Genomic DNA, 17,407 nt, shown 5'->3' with positions numbered 1-17,407 from the left:
GAAGCTCTCGTAAGGCAGAGGAATTCCTAGTGGTAAGGAATTCCCTCAGCGTTTGCTCGTCTGAAAAGAATCTTATTTCTCCTTCACTTATGCTTAGTTTGGCCAGTTATAAAATTCTAGTTTGGAGGTCTTTTCTTTAAGAATGCTGAATATTGGTTCTCTATCTCTTCCGGCTTGTTGGGTTTCCTCTGAGAGACCTGCTGTTAGTCTGATGGGCTTCCCTTTGTAGGTGACCTTGCCTTTCTCTCTGGCTGCCTTTAACTTTTTTATTTTATTTTGACCTTGGAGAGTCTGATGATTATGTGTCTAAGGGGATGATCTTCTCAAGAAGTATCTTACTGGGGTTCTCTGCATTTCCTAAATTTGAATGTTGACCTGTCTTGTTAGGCTGGGAAAGTTCTCCTGGATGACATCCTAAAGTATGTTTTCCAAATTGGTTCTATTCTCCTTATCTCTTTCAGGCACCCCAATCAGTCACAGATTTGGCCGCTTTACATAATTCCATATTTCTCAGAGGTTTTTTTTCATTCCTTTTCTTGTTTTTTCTCTATTCTTGTCAGCCTGTCTTATTGCAGAAACATGGTCTTCAAGCTCTGAGATTCCTTACTCCACTTGGTCTATTCTGCTATTAATACTGCTGACTGCATTGTGAAGTTCTTGCAGTGTTTATCAGGTCGATTATGTTACTCTCTATACTGCCTATTTTGGCTGTCAGCTTCTGCATTGTTTTATCACGATTCTTAGCTTCTTTGCATTGGGTTACAACATGCCCTTTTAGCTCAGTGAAGTTCACTTTCACCCACATTCTGAAGGCTACTTCTGTAATTTCAGCCACCTCAGCCTCATCCCACTTCTGAGCCCTTGCTCTGGAAGTGTTGTAGTCATTTGGAGGAAAGAAGGCACTCTGGCTTTTTGAGTTCTCAGTGTTTTTGTGCTGATTCTTTCTCATCTTTGTGGACTTATCTACCTTCAATCTTTGAGGTTGCTGACCTTTGGATGGTGTTTTTGTGGTTTGTTGTTTTCGTTGTTATTAGTGGTTTTTGTTTGTTTGATTTTCTTTTAATAGTCTGGCCACTCTTTTGTGGGGCTGTTATGGTTTGCTGGGGGTCCACTCCAGACCCTAGTCACTTTGGTTTTTCCTACACCTGGAGGTATCACCAGTGAAGCCTGCAAAACAGCAAAGATGGTAGCCTGCTCCTTTCTCTGGAAGCTTTATCCCAGGGGGGTACTGACCTGTTGCTGGCCTGAACACACCTGTAGGCAGTGGCTGGAGACCCCGCTTGGGAAGTCTCACCCAGTCAAGAGCAATGGGATCAGAGACCTGCTTAAAGAAGCAGTCTGGCTGCTTTTTGGTAGAGCAGCTGTGCTGTGTTGAAGATCCCTTCTGCCCGCGATTGCTTTGGGCTCTCCAAGGACCACAGGCTGGACCAGCTGAGATGCCCAAACAGCCAAGGTGGTGGCCTGCCCCACCCCATGGACATTTTGTCCCAGGGAGAAATTAGAATTCTGTTGGCCATAGAACATGGTCGGGGGTGGCCAGAGGCTCCAGCTGGGAGAACCTGCTCCATGAAGAGGAGTGGATTGGGGTTCCACTTAAAGAAGCGTTCTGGCCATGCCTAGACAAAGGATCTATGTCATGCTGGGGAACCACCTCTGGCACTGTTGGCTTGGGCTCTCTAAAGCCTGCAGGCTGGAATAGCTGAGTCATCCAAACAACCAAGTTGGTGACTCTCCTCTCCCCACAGGGACTTCATCCCAGGGAGAGATCAGAGCTCTGTCTGTAGAAAACATATAGGTGGGGGTAGCTGAAGGCCCTGGCTGGGAGGTCAGCCCAGTGAGGAGAAATGAATTGGTGTCCCACTTAAAGAAGCAGTCTGGCCACATGCTGGCAAAGAAGCTGTGCAGCACGTGGCAGACCCTTTCTTGTCAGGGCCATTTGGACTCCCCAAAGCCTACAAGCTGGAATGGCTGACTAAACAGCAGAGATGGCAGCCCGCCCATTTCCCCAGGGACTGCTTCCTGTCTCAGGCAGGCTCCACCTTGTTGCTGCTGGTCGCTAGCTGCAGCTTCAAGCCAGTGGGTCTTATCTCATGAGGTGCATAGAAGTGGAGCCCACAGACCGCCACTGGATTCAGCCTCCTTACTAGGGGTACATAGGAGCCTCCCACCTTGTCTGAGTTGCAGACACCTTTGTTAGAGATCCTGAGGCTGGAGTATATAAGCTCCAGGGTCTCGGTATGTGCCTGAGCAGCTGTTCGGCCAAGACTCCACACAGCTCTGTGTGTTGGACCCAAGGCCCTGGTGGCGTAGGTTCACGAAGGGATCTCCTGGTCCGCAGGTTGCAAAGATCCGTTAGAGAAGCGTGGTATTCCTGGGGTGACACATTCACTCACCATTTCCCTTGGCTGGGAGTAGGGGGTACCCGTGGCTCCTTGTGGCTCCCAGTGAGCCGACGCTCCATCCTGCTTTTCTTCATTCTCTGTGGGTCGAGTTGTTTCCCTGATCAGTCCCATTGCGAGTACCTGGGTATCTGAGTTGAAGGTGCTGTATTCACTTGCCTCTTTCGTTCCTGTCCATGAGTGCCACAGACTGCAGTTGCTTCTAATCAGCCATCTTGGCCTCCTCCCCAACAACAAAGAATCATGTACTCAACGATATTTCTATTCAATTATAGTGGCTTCACTTAATTTCTTTCACTTCAAGGTATTTTATCTTACACTAAATAGTGTAAGATAAATGCTGATTTCTAAGAGCATTAATATAATTATTCATTTGCTCTAATTAATAGTATTAAGAAATCGTTTCAAAATATCAGTACTGAAATTACTAAATAAAAACATTTATAAAAGTTTAAATTTTATTTTCACTTCTTTTCATCCTTTGTATATTTTTCATTGACAATTACAGTGTCCTAAAGCCCCACAAAATAAATTTGTTCTTTGTGAGGCTATGTTGACTTGACATACGGTTGGGTTATTTTGTTTGTGTTTGACTTAAGAGGTATTTTTATTTTTAGATTTTATTAATGGTAATAACATTTGCACTATATAGAAAGTTCTACCCAGAAAAATCTTGTTTCTACCCCTTATTCTACCCCATCTGCCCTCTTTCGTAGTTTACCATTCTGTAGTGGTTTTTATCTTTCCAACATAGTGTTTGCCTGTTTCGGTAGTGTAAATATTCCTTACCATGTCAATTTCAAAATACCATGGGTATGCCAACTAGCTGGAACAAATCCTGAAAATTGAACAATCAGTCCTTACAAGCTGGTACAAACTTCCTCCAGAACACGTCTACCTGTCTTGCCATGCCCCCTTTACACAAGAATTAGTAAGCTGCACTGAGCCTTTGTTTTTGTCCTGTGTTTTCACTTAATAGCACTTGGTCAGATACTATGAACTGGTTGTCATATATATCATCAGAACACTTTCATTAATATCTCATATTATGTAGCATGATTTGCCACTTTTTCCTAAGACTTGGGGAGAGAGTTTGAATTTGGAATCAGAAAGATTTGGATTCTAACCCTGAATCAGGCCTTATCTTGCCTTATCTTTCTGAACCTCGAGTTTTTCATCTATGAAATGGAGACCATAATATAAAATGTGTGATATAATCAAAGAAATAAAATGTTCAGATATAATAATAACTATAATATTAATAGTCAGCACATATAAGTGCCCTGTTTTTGCCAGATACTGTTCTTAGCATTTTACTCAGCATTTAATTCTCACTTCTAAATGTGACATGTACTATTATTATTCCCATTTTACAGATGGAGAAAGTGAATCACACAGAGGCTAGGAAACTTTTCTACGCCACACAGTGTGTAAGTGATGGAACAAACATTACACTTAGGACATCTACCTCTAGAAATCACTCTCTCTTTTAGAACTACCCTCTAAAACATGTTTAGCACGTAGTAGTAACTCAACAGAGTCACTGTCCTCCACTTCCTCTAGTTTCTTAGTTTCAGCTGCAACCTCCTCTTGGTGATTTGAGGGAAGAACTTCCACATTTGTGGGCCTCCTGCGCTCCTGTATTAGTCTATTCTCACACTGCTAATAAACACATACCTGAGACTGGGTAATTTATAAAGGAAAGAGGTTTAATTGACTCACAGTTCCACATGGCTGAGGAGACCTCACAATCGTGGTGGAAGACAAAGGAGGAGCAAAGTCATGTCTTACATGGCATCAGGCAGGAGAGCTTGTGCAGGAAAACTCTTTATAAAACCATCAGATTTCATGAAATTTGTTTACTATTACAAGAACGGCATGGGAAAGAACCACCCCCAGGATTCAATTACCTCCCACCAGGTCCCTCCCACAACACATGGGAATTATGGGAGCTATAATTCAAGATGAGATTTGGGTTGGGACAGAGCCAAACCATATGAGATCCTCTCACCAACTTCCTAGCTTTCTTTTTTTCTTGTCTCAGTCTCCAAAATCCTCCCCACCCACTCCAAGTTCACTGCCACATCCATCTGTGGAGAACATGACAAATGGAGAGGAAAGGCTAGACCAGCAGCACTACCCTGAACCTTCCCCAGAGACCCCCTGAACTGCCCTGCTCTGGTTATTCAGCTCAGCAGGGAACTTCCATGGGGTTTTCACACTAATAGCTTGGTGTCTTTGCTGGGCTAGTTATTAAATACTTTGAATATTTAAGAAGGCAGTTTCTGTTGTATATATCCCCATTATGTAAATGAGGAAGCTGGCTCAGAAAGATTAAACAACTTGCATGAATCCTGGTAGAATCAATGCTAGGATTCCAACTCAAATCAATGTTACTACCAAACTCTTACACCTTAGCAGTTTGGGAATGAAATGAAAACCATCATTTCCAAGAGTACTTGGGGCAGAGGCTGATTTTGATCAGCGTAGACTTGACTGTCCAGTTAGAAATGGTTTTAGCCTCAACACTGTCCTAAATCAGAGCTATAATCTTAATCACTAGCATTTGGCTTGGTCTCAGAATCCTAGGACTGGCATTGAGATTTAATAATTTACCACACATTCAGCACTGATTTAACAGAGACTCTGCTGCCTTAGGAATGGATGAAATCAGCTGATGAGATCACGATTCATGCTAACATTCTTGCAGGGATTAAATAAGATAATTCATGAAGAGCTTGCTATGGTGCCTGGAATACAGTCAACACTCAGGAAATGCTATTTATTTTATTATTACTGCAGCAAAGATTACATGAGAGAAAATGATCGAGAACTTATCTGAGATTTAAACTCAGGACTGATATAGACCTTAAGTAGTCCTGTATGTCTCTGAGTGTTCCCATCTTTAATTTCTGTAAGGAGTAAAAGAGATGATATACATAAAGCATCTAGCACACAGTAGACACTCAATATAACATAGCACACTTGACTATATTTGCCTAGCAGCAGAAAGTTAATAAAGAACTTTAACATGCATGCAAACGGCCAAACAGAGGGGTCCAGAGACTTGCATTCTAGTCCTGACTCTGACTTTAACTGAACAAAAGAGCCAAGTTATGGCTTGTGTTTCCTTTTCCTCCTCTGTAAAATGGATGATTTGGAGCCCATGCTTCCTTCCTCGTTCTGACGAGCTATTCTTCTTGTTGCTGTTGTTTTTTTTTCTTTGTTTTTTGTTTTTTTTGAGACGGAGTCTTGCTCTGTTGCCTAGGCTGGAGTGCAGTGGTGCAATCTCAGCTCACTGCAAGCTCTGCCTCCCAGGTTCACACCATTCTCCTGCCTCAGCCTCCAGAGTAGCTGGGACTACAGGTGCCCGCCACCACGCCTGGGTAATTTTTTGTATTTTTAGTAGAGACAGGGTTTCACCGAGTCAGCCAGGATGGTCTCGACCTCCTGACCTTGTGATCTGCCCTCCTCAGCCTCCCAAAGTGCAGGGATTACAGGCGTGAGCCACCGTGCCCAGCCACCATTATTCTTTAGAACTTTCTGCCAATCTTCCCAACAATGCTGTGAGTCAACAGGCGTGTGCCCATCTTACAGATGCGGAGACCGAACTCAGAATGCTTGGACTCAGAATCATAGAATCTCAGGGTCATCATGATCCTTAGAGAATGTTAGTTCAGTGATTCTCAACCTTCTGAGACCCTTTGTTCACACTCTCTCCTTCAATCCTACTCTCTCAGTGGGGAGTGGGGGAGAATTCTTGGCCCCTCTTTGTTGACTCTGAGAGTGTGGCAGAAAAAGTCAGCTGCTATGGTAGCTGATGAGTTACAAAGTGGGCTCTGCAATCACATATAGATGCAGGAATGGTGAGAAACAGCACAGGATAGCAGTAAGAATTCAGGAGCTTTCAGTTGATCCACTGTGTTCATGGCCACGCCAGCAGGAGGTATGAGTTCCCAGGCTCAGTAAAGCCATCTATCCATCACTGAGTCTCCCTGAAGATGATGTTATTCTCCACTGTCTGCGCAAACGTTTTCAGGTTCCATCTTCATTCTTCTTGTGATTTTAGGAATGTCAAATTTGCTTAATATCCTCTTTCTAATTCTGTTAACTGGATTCTATTTCACACACAGAAGATCTTTCAACATGCATGGCTACATATAAAGTCTCCTTAGTATATGTTTATATCAACTTAAAATAATCAAAAGGGTCAGAATCTGGTTTAAAGAGAGTTATTCAAGCACAATTGTTTAAGGATAGCCACCCAGGAAAGGCAGATTCCAAAAAATGGAAGTTGATGTTTCAAAGGGTAGAAGTTTGAGACTGTTTATGTAGACAAAGTTTAACATCTTCCTATATAAGGCTTAATGTATAGTTACAATGATCTAAATAGTTTAAATAGTCTTTTTCTTTCAGGAAACGTATATGTAACATTTCACACTGAAGGTGTAGCAGTCATGGGGTCTTTTGCAGTGTCTAGTCGGGAGTTAGGAATGGGACAATAAAGGAGGCAGTTAATCTATAACAAAGATCACTGACCGGAATAGGGAGGGCCTGGTCTCCGGTCTCCCCTACTCAGTTACAGAATAAGAACAATGAATAAGTGAGTTAATCTATAATCTAAGACACAGAATTGCAAAACTGCTCTGTGACTCAATCTCCAGGGCTTAATTCTCCTTAGCATAATAAATTTAGAGACCCCTGAAATCTTATTTTTGTCTACATTCTGTGCAAAAAGTTATCTCTAATTTTACACAAAAACTTCACCCATCTATTTTGGACATTTCACAAACACCCACCCATTTGGTGACTTGGCCGCAAGGACTCATGGGACTTGGAGGCAGTTGTACCTGCATCCTTGCTTTAGTGTGCTTTATGTGTTCTCTCTCTCAAGGGGACAATCATATAGAATGTGCTCCTTCCTCCAGCAATGAAATGCAGCATGCATGTAAAGTGTTTCTGCCTAACAAAGCACACTTAAGACCCAGTGTCCAGGGTTTTCACTGGGGGCTGGTCACCCAGGCATCTGATCACTAAAGAAAGCAGAATACAAAGTCTAGCAAGCTGGTACAGTGCCCTAGGCACACAAACCAGTCTTATCAGTTAATAACATAGGGAATACTCCAAAGCGAAGTTCCCAGAGGCCAGCCAATGGTCTACCCCAAAGCAAGCCCATCGAACCAGCCACATCAAGCCTGCTATGTACACTCTTTCCTGCACGCCATCATTCATGCTTTCTTGGAACAAATGTAAATATCCCACATGCTTATTTAGTTTTGGAAATTTCACAATGGATAAAATAGTAGGACTATACTGAGAGCAAGTTTGATGTCTGCTCACAAAGAGTTGTACAATGTGACAACACTTACCCTTACATATTTCAGAATCACTGATCTGATGCACCAACCACAACCCCTCAGTCACAGGCGGGCCTTAAACTCAGGCCTTCTAAACTCCCTAGAGTTAGTTCTGTATACACCATGATCACCTACGAAGCTTTAGAAACTACTAGTCCTGGGTCCCCTTCTGAGATTCAGATGAAATTGATCTGGAGTGCAGCCTTGGCTTTGGAATTTTTTTTTGTTTTTTGAGGGGGGGAACAGAGTCTTACTCTGTTGTCCAGGCTGGAGTTCAGTGGCACTGGCATGACTTACTGCAGCCTCAACCTCCTGGGCTCAATCAAGCAATCCTCCTGCCTCAGCCCCCTGAGTAGCTGGGACTACAGAGGTGCACACCACACTCGGCTATGCTTTGGAATTTTTAAAACTCCTCAGTTAATCCTCAAAGTTAAGACCCACTCCTCCTTAGGACCAATGGTTCTCAATGTGTGTTTTCTAGACCACCAGCATCAGCATCACCTAGAAACTTGTTAGAAATGCAAATTCTCAGGCCCACACCAAGCCTATGAAATCAGGAATTCTGGATGTGGGGCCCAGAAATCCATGTTTTAGTAAACCCTCTGGGTGATTCTGATGCCCATTCAAATTTAAGAACCCTTGCCCTAGACCAAGACGCAAGTCTTCTATGTGCCCCCCTAGGTTCTTGGTCAGGGTCGCTGCTGACACAGCCACAGGAAGCCCAGAGCACTACACCTGAATGCTTCCAAGAGCCACTACTTAGACAGATTTACTTAGCATCCCATTTCCTCCAACATTTTCCAAAACTGGCTTTAGATGTGGGGGAGTAGGACCCACCTTGTCGGACTCATGGATAAGTATAGGAAGATGAGTGAGTGAACAAAATTTGTAGACTGTCAAGAGGGACAAAGCAGAGTGTGTGGACATTAGACAGTCAAGCAACAGTGCCTGAAAACAGCAGAGTCAAGGAGCCAGCAAACCGAGACCTGAATTCTACTTTCTGCTGCCTCTCTTCTTGTACCCAAATGTCTATGTCTCAGTTTCATCATCTGCAAAATGGAGACAATAATTCCTCCCCGATCTAATTCAGAAACCCTCTTTGCTGACTGCATGAAATAATGTGTAGAAATGTGTACGGATCTGACAAAGGTAAGATATTGTTCTTGTCTGCAGGGTGAGAGGCAGGGCTGAGAGCAGTAGCATTGTCTGTCTACTGAAGAGTTTATTGACCTAATCCTTCATTTAAGATTTATGTTCACTAAGTAGGCTAACCAGTGTCTGGAAAGTGGAAAATTCTGCCCAGTTTCTATATTGCTATCACGTTAATTCACAAAACTATCTCAACCATTTCACTAACTTCAGTCTATATATTTTTCTCCAATTTAGTGAACTTGATTATACACATGCAAATATAGCTCTTGTCTGCTTTCATTGATACTTTCAGTGGGGAAGGGAGGGAGGGAAAGAAATCAGCAGTTTTCCAGTACTTGATATGTACCATTTTCTCTTCCTTTTTTTCTCCTTTTCTTTCTTTCTTTTTTTCTTTTTTTTTTTTTTTTTTTTTTTTGAGACAGAGTTTTGCTCTTGTTGCCCACACTGGAGTGCAATGGTGCAATCTCGGCTCACCACAACCTCCACCTCCCAGGGTCCAAGAGATTCTCCTGCCTTAGCCTCCCAAGTAGCTGGGATTACAGGTGCCCACCACCACGCCCAGCTAATTTTGTATTTTTAGTAAAGACGGGGTTTCTCCATGTTGGTCAGGCTGGTCTCGATATCCTGACCTCAGGTAATCCGCCTGCCTCGACCTCGCAAAGTACTGGGATTATAGGTGTGAGCCACTGCACCCAGCCTGCCTTCCATTTTTTAACATTTAATTTCTACTATAAACCAAAGAAAGCTAACATTATCTGTATTTCTCAGATAAAGAAACAGAAAGTCAGAGAGGTTAAGGAACTTGACAAGAACCACACAGATGGCTGGAGGCAGGGGCAGCACAGTGCACAGGTCTCGCAGTTCATATGCTTCCCACCAGCCCAGTGTCTGTCATTTGCAGACCCACTCCAACTAGGGGGTGAAATTGGTGATACTCATTAATTAGAAAGACTGGGATTTCCAGCCAGCCATGTAAGATTTGTCTGTGATCATGGAGCCCTCCCTGCAGTGTCTAAGCCAATGAACGAGAGAGAGCTTCACAGAAAGCAAACACTCTCTTCTGAAGCTCTGCTCATTGCACTTTCCAAATTGAAACATGGAAGACCCCATAGGCACTCAAGGAAATCAAACTCTTGTACATGGAGAAAAATCAGTGTAAATTTCTCATAGATTTGAGTCACCAACACAGAGAAAGGTGCTTTGGAGCATAAACAGCCTTCCTCAAGAAATCAAGGGACTAGATACGTTGATTAATCTATCTTCAAAGAAAACACACTCACTCTCCTGAGGTATCTTGATATCTGCTTTAAAATCCAGGAAAACCATTACCATGGCTAGAACACTTGGATTTCCTCCTTCTGTTCCCATGCAGCAGGCATACGCCTGTGGGTACTTGTCCCTCTGAGTCATCCCCTCTCTGAAGCTTTAGCGGCTTCTGCAGATTCTCCAAACCAGGGCAGTAGAAAGGAGACTCTTCCTTGAACCTTTAATTGCAGTTGTCATGATGTCTTAATAATGGTTTTTTATTATTTTTAGGCAGTCCCATTTCAAACTCTTTCCTGCTAATTTCAACTTTAGGGTTAAAAATAATACTGTGTTATACTTATCCATAGGATGAAACTTACGTGGCCACATTTTGAGAACAATGAATTGCTTAACACCTACAGTGTACATCACCTACAACTACACCTTGTCCTGAAGATAATGAAACAGAAGATTTGAAACCTAACTTAAGTTTACAGAACCTCTGGAGGACTCAATCCTATTTGAGGAAATAAGTATGAAGGAGCTTTTTAGTGGTACAATTTATAGGTGCCCCATTTGAATCTGGAGCCCCTCCTCATATTCCCACATGCCCTCCACTTCCCTTTGGGGCACTTAAGACATTAAGTGGTGCTGTTGGTTTACTTACCTACATACTCTGCAATATCCTCAGCTTTTTAAGGTCTGGAACCATGTATCTGAGTCACCACTATCTTCCCAGCACCTACTACATAGTAAGTGTTCATTAAAAAAATGTTTGTTCAGAGAATGAATGGGATAAAGAATTGCATGTGAGTTAAATATTTATAAATTAAAATATATTTTAAGTGTATTAACTGAGCACTTTGGGAATAAACTTACTTTTTTTTTTAGCAAAGTAATTTCAAATGTATAAAAAATCCTCCCCTTTCTGATCTGCCAACAGAGAAATTTAGTGACTGGGACATGAAGCAAGTGTGTGGGCAAGAGATCTAGAATTCAATGGAATCCCAGGAACTGGAATATGGCCCGAAGGGTTGGGAGGCTGGACTAGGAGGTGGTGCATTGATGTGATACAAATAACAAAAACTAAATGTGATAAAGAGTTTCTAAGGCGATAAACTCAGTGAAAGGTGCCTTAAAGGCAATGTGTGTAAGATAGGGGTCATTATTACCACCCTTCCACAGATAAAGAACTGAAAAAGGAATAAAGTAGGTTACATGGTTTTTGGATGTGCTACAGCTAGGGAGCTAGTGGAGTTGGGTATCAAAGTCAGACTATCTGCCTCCAGAAGCCTCACTGCTGACCCCAGCTGTCCCTGAGCTCCACAGGCAGGCTGGGGTAGGGGGTGAATCTCCTCAGAAGGGTGCCCAAAAGTAATAGCAAGTTCAGGCAGGATTCTGACTACACTGGGGTCCAGGAATTTTAATGCAGTAGCCAAGAGAGTAAGGTCAGGTCACTTACAGGTAGGGTAGGGACTCTCCTCTGAGAGCCCATAATACCTTGTGCATATCTCTTCCACCAACTACACTTACCACATTTATACATGTGTATGAATATTTTAAACTTTTGTGTTTTAATTGTTTTTATTTCTTAAACAAAATATTTTAACTATTTATTCAGCCACAGATATCTCCCTCCAACCCAAGCCACTAAAAGTGCTCGTCAAGGGCAGGAATCCTGTCTTACCAGTATGGGGGATCAGAATATGCCATCCCCAAAGATGAAGCATTGTTTAGGTAAAGGCAATTAAGAAGAAGCAAATGCAGGAAAGCTCTCCACCTTCCCTCTATTTACCTAAAAGCAGGACCCAGATTTACAAAGTCAAAAGGTATCTTTCCCTCCTTCTATCAGAGAGTGCCACTGAAGATAAATTTAGACCCTGTCATCTGGAGATGGCACCAAAGAAATCCATATGAACAAGCTCTACTAACTCACCTTTCTCTGCTATGTATTTGCCTTCCTACAAGTTGCTGCGCTGAGAGACTCATAGCCCTTTCCTTTGTCTTGTCATTTCTCTAAAAATGTACTGTTCTTTTAATTGAAGACGCTATACAAGTTGGAATTCAAAGCTACCTCTTGGAGAATTACTCATTCCCTGGGTGTCTCTCATGTACACATGAAATATTCATGTTAATTTGTGCCTGTTTTTCTTTTGTTCATCTGTCTTTTGTTGCAGGGGTGCATTCAATCTGAGAAAGTATGAGTGTTGAATTTTAAAAGTATTATTCTTCCCTTTCACTAGCAAAAATGGGATATCCAACTGATGTCCAGTAAATGTTTGCCATGACTATGGACAGGTGGATGGTAGATGGACAGATGATAATAGAAAGAGAATAGAAACAAGTAGAACCTCCAAGGGTATTTTTCCAGGAACTCAACTCATATGAAAAATCCTTCCTAACCCCTGCCTACAGGCTGTGTGAGGAGGTGAGAGAATGAGTAGGATGAGCAAAGAAAAAAGATCTCATCCTGAGGAAGAAGGGAGTGTTGTGGACCAGCTAGATTCTGAGTCAAAAATGAGCCCTCAACTCACAGAGAACAGGGGCACATCAAAGGTTGAACCAGAGCCCATACCCCATGGTCTGGGCCAACAGGAGGCAGTCCTGCCATAACTTACAGTAGGGATGAACAGCAAACTCTCCACACTACTCAGCAGCTAAGGAGACCTGTGGAGAAAGAACACAGAGACACCCAGTAGTTGCTCCATCTGTTAGTCCAGCAACAGGAGCCAAAGGAGGTGAGAGTGATAGGGACAGGAGGCAGGGAAATACTGGATAGAAGAGGGTAGTTCCCTGGCAAAGGCCCCACCCTCAAGCCTAGAGACCTGCAGCCCTAAATGGAACAGGCCTTCCTGTTTTTGTGCCCAAATGTTTCCTTTTGGGCTGCCACACCCCACTATCCTGTACCCATATAAATCCCAGGCTCAAGAACAGACGAGCAGAGGAACAGAAGAGCAGAAGAGCAGCAGAGTGGCAGAGCAATGTGGCAAAGAAGGAGAGAACAGAAGAATCTGAACATGGAGAGGGGTTTAGTTGGGGGCAACTGGAGAGATCAGCCACAGGATGGCTGAACTCCAGGGGAAGATCATCTTCCCACTCCATCTCCTCTCCAGCTCCCCATCCCACTGAGAGTCACCTTCATCACTCAATAAAATCCCCAAATTCACCATCCTTCAAGTCCATGTGACCTGGTTCTTCCTGGATGCTGGACAAGGACCCAGGTACCAAGAGGGCGGAGTGTAAAAAGCTGTCACCCTGACCTTCCACTGAGCTGGTTTAACATTCAGCCCTCCACAGATGGCAGCTGCTAAAAGGGCATTAATTGTAACATACTCCTAGATGCTACCATGGGGCCAGAGCCCAAAAGCACTTGCCTCGGCTCCTGCACCTGCCTGTCTGCATGCTCCCCTTCCTGTAAGGGATTTGATTGCACAGTGGCTGAGTAAATGAGCCACACTCCTGTCACAAGTCCTGAGAGGGGTTCAGGGAACTCTCCCATTTCAAGAATAATAGTTGTATGCTTGACACGGTCATGTCTAACACATTCCATACCCATGAGCTGTGCACGCAAAGGCAGAACAATGAAATAGTCAGAAGCATGATTGTTCCCTGAGGAGGAAGATTTGAGCTAGCTCTTAAGAAAGAGAGGTGTTTGCTGGGTGCAGTGGCTCATACCTATAATCCCAACACTTTGGGAAGCTGAGATGGCGGGATCACATGAGGTCAGGAATTTGAGACCAGCTTGGCTGACATGGTGAAACCCCATCTCCACTAAAAAAATACAAAAGTTAGGCAGGTGTGGTGGCACACACCTGTAGTCCCAGATACTTAGGAGGCTAAGCAGGAGAATCACTTGAACCTGGGAGACAGAGGCTGCAGTGAGCCCAGATGGTGCCACTGCACTCCAGCCTGGATGACAGAGCAAGACAAAGAAGGGAAGGGGAGGGGAGGGGAGGGGAGAGACGGGGAGAGGAGGGAAGGAAGAAGGAAAGAGGGAGGGAGGGAAAGAGAGAGGGAGGAAGGAAAGAGAGAGGGAGGGAGGGAGGAAGGGAAGAGAGGTGAAAAGAAGGTGACACAAACAAGGTCAGAGAGTGAGCAAATGCTAGCCTAGGACATCATGGCTGGGAGCACAGGCCTGAGGCCTTGCAGGAATCATGCCATTGTGGAAAGTGTCTCCAAAATATTCTAGTCATCCATATACCTTTAATGTCACTATCCACAGAGGGTCCATTTCTAATTGGCATCATCCTAGTTAGCAGGCCAATTTCATCACTGAAAAACTATTTCAGACATTCACTAGGTTATTCAAGAAAGCCTGAGTTACTGATCCAATATGGATAGCAAATATGGATGTCTGCTTCACCTTTGTCCTGTGTCCTTCAGAATGTGGGCTTCCTGTTTGGTGTTAATGAAGCACATTGGAATTGTGCTCTCCTCATTAGAATGTGTGTAGCATGTGAATGATAGCTGAACTACACACACACAAACACACCATCACTCTTTTGTACTGAAGTATGTTTAACACAGGCATACCTTTATTGTGCTTTGCAGCTTTAGTGTTTTTTTTGTTTTTTTTTTTTTTTTTTTACAAATTGAAGGTTTGGGACAACCCTGCACTGAACAAATCTGTTGACATCATTTTTCCAACAGCATGTGCTCAGTTAGTGTCTCTGTATCACATTTTGCTAATTTTCACAATATTTCAAACTTTATTATTATCTCTGGTATGGTGATCTGTAATCAATGACCTTTAATATTACTATTGTAATTGTTCAAGGTCACCAGAAACTGTGCTCATATAAGACAGCAAATTTAATTGATAAATATTTTGTGTTTTTTGACTAATCCATGGTCTGGCCATTCCCTTGTCTCTCTCCTTCTCCTGGGGCCTCCCTATACTCTAATACACAACAATATTGATGTTAGGCCAATTAATAATATCTCAATGGTTCTTAAGTGTTCAAGTAAAAGGAAGAATCATACATGTCTGCCTTTAAAGCAAAACTTGGAAATGATTTAGCTCAGTGAGGAAGGCATGTCAAAAGCTAAGAGCAAAAGCGAGACCTCGTGTGCCAAACAATTAGCCAAGTTGTGAATGCAAAGCAAAAGTTCTTGAAGGAAATTAAAAGTGTTACCTCCAGTGAACCCATGACTAATAAAGCAAAAGAGTCTTAATATTGACATGGAAAAAGTTGTAGGGGTCTGGATAGAAGATCAAACCAGCTACAACATTTCCTGAAGTCGAAGTGTAATCCAGAACAAGGCCCCTAATTCTCTTCAATTCCATGAAGACTGACAGAGGTGAGGAAGCTGAAGAAAGGTTGGAAGCTAGCAGAAGGAGGATCATGAGGTTTAAGAAAATTAGCCATCTTCATAACATAAAAGTGCAAGGTGAAGCAGCAAGTGCTGATGGAGAGGTTGTAGAAAGTTATCCTAGCTAAGATCATTGATAAAGTCGGCTACACTAAGCAACATATTTTCAATCTAGGTGAAACAGCCTTCTAGTGGAAGAAGATGCCATATAGGTCTTTCACAGTAAGAGAGAAGTCAATGTCTGGCTTCAAAGTTTCAAAGGACAGGTTGATGCTCTTGTTAGGGGCTGATATAGCTGGTGACTTTAAGTTGAAGCCAATGCTCATTTACCATTCTGAAAAGCCTAGAATCCTTAAGAATGATGCTAAATCTACTCTGCCTATGCTCCAGAAATGGAAGAACAAACCCTGGATGACAGCACATCCATATACATCATGGTTAATTGAATATTTTAAGCCCACTACTGAGACCTACTGCTCAGAAAAATAGGTTCCTTTCAAAATATTACTACTCATTGACAATGCACCTCATTACCCAAGAGCCCTGATGGAGACGTACAAGGAAATTAATGTTGTTTTCATGTCTGCTAACACAGCATCCATTCTGCAGCTCATGGATCAATGAGTAATCTTAACTTTCAAGTCTTATTACTTAGAAAATGCTTTTGGTAAGGCTGTAGCTGCCATAGATTGTGATTCCTTTGCTGGATCTTGGCAAGGTCAATTGAAAACCTTCTGGAAAGGATTCACCATTTTAAACATCATTAAGAACATTTTTGATTCATGGGAAGTCAAAATGACAACATTAACAGGAATTTGGAAGAAGTTTATTCCAATCCTCATGGATGACTTTGAGGAGTTCAAGACTTCTTGGAGGAAATCACTACACATGTGGTGAAAATAGCATGAGAACTAGAATGAGAAGTGGAGCCTGAAGGTGTGCTGAATTGCTGTGATCTCGTGATAAAACTTTCACAGATGAGGAGTTGCTTCTTATGGATGAGCAAAGACAGTGGTTCCCTACAATGGAATGTACTACTGGTGAAGGCACTGTGAACATTGTTAAAATGACAACAAATGATTTAGAATATGACATGAACTTACCTGAAAGCAGCAGCAGGATTTGAAAGGATTGTCTCCAATTGTGAAAGAAGTTATATTGTGGGTAAAATGCTATCAAACAGTCTCATATGCTACAGAGAAATCTTTTGTGAAAGGAAGAGTCAATCGATGTGGCAAACATCATTGTTGTCCTAAGAAATTGTCACAGCTACCCCAGCCTTTAACAATCACCACTACGATCAGTCAGCAGTCATTAACATTGAGGCAAGATCCTCTATCAGCAAAAAGACTATGACTCACTGAAGACTCAGATGATAGCATTTTTTTAGCAATTAAGTATTTTAAAATTAAGGTATGTACATTGTTTCTGTTGACATACTGCTATCTCACACTCAGTAGACTACAGTATAGTGAAAACATGACTTTTATATGCACTGGGAAATAAAACATTTGTATGACTTACTTTATTATGATATTCATGTTATTGTAGTTTGAGACAAACTGAACTTGCAATATCTATAAAGTATGCCTGCAAATTCCAGATGTTGTCATTAATAGTATCAAAATCTCAGATTGACTTGATCTGCATGGTTGCCTGAGATTTTGCTGTTATTTCCAGATCTTTGGGAGCTGAGGCAAATAGCATTGTGGCTAAGTGTGCCCATAAGAGTGAAGCAGATGCTACCAGTAGGGCTCTATACCATGTGGTCCTAGGCAAGGCAAAACCTCAGAATGGTGTCCTCAGCCTTGGAAACCCCTATAAATATCTTCCAACTCTTGTAACAACCCTAAGAAGGAGTCACTAAGAAGTTATTTTTGTTGTTGTTGTTAGCCAACTCTAGTATCTGCCAGTTGAGCCGCATTTGACTTGGTTGAGAAA

At 42.5% G+C, this 17,407-nt stretch overlaps 1 long non-coding RNA gene across 1 annotated transcript; it reads left to right on the top strand.

Moving 5' to 3' along the window:
• Nucleotides 1-4,442: 4,442 nt before the first annotated feature.
• Nucleotides 4,443-13,324, top strand: LOC129058920 (uncharacterized). Its single transcript, XR_008524365.2, has 3 exons — nucleotides 4,443-6,345; nucleotides 10,522-10,905; nucleotides 13,076-13,324. It is a non-coding gene; the product is annotated as an uncharacterized LOC129058920 (long non-coding RNA).
• Nucleotides 13,325-17,407: the final 4,083 nt, after the last annotated feature.

Source organism: Pongo abelii, chromosome 3, assembly GCF_028885655.2.
Source record: "Pongo abelii isolate AG06213 chromosome 3, NHGRI_mPonAbe1-v2.0_pri, whole genome shotgun sequence".
NCBI classification, from domain to species: Eukaryota; Metazoa; Chordata; class Mammalia; order Primates; family Hominidae; genus Pongo; species Pongo abelii.
This window is presented reverse-complemented; position numbering and strand designations above follow the sequence as displayed.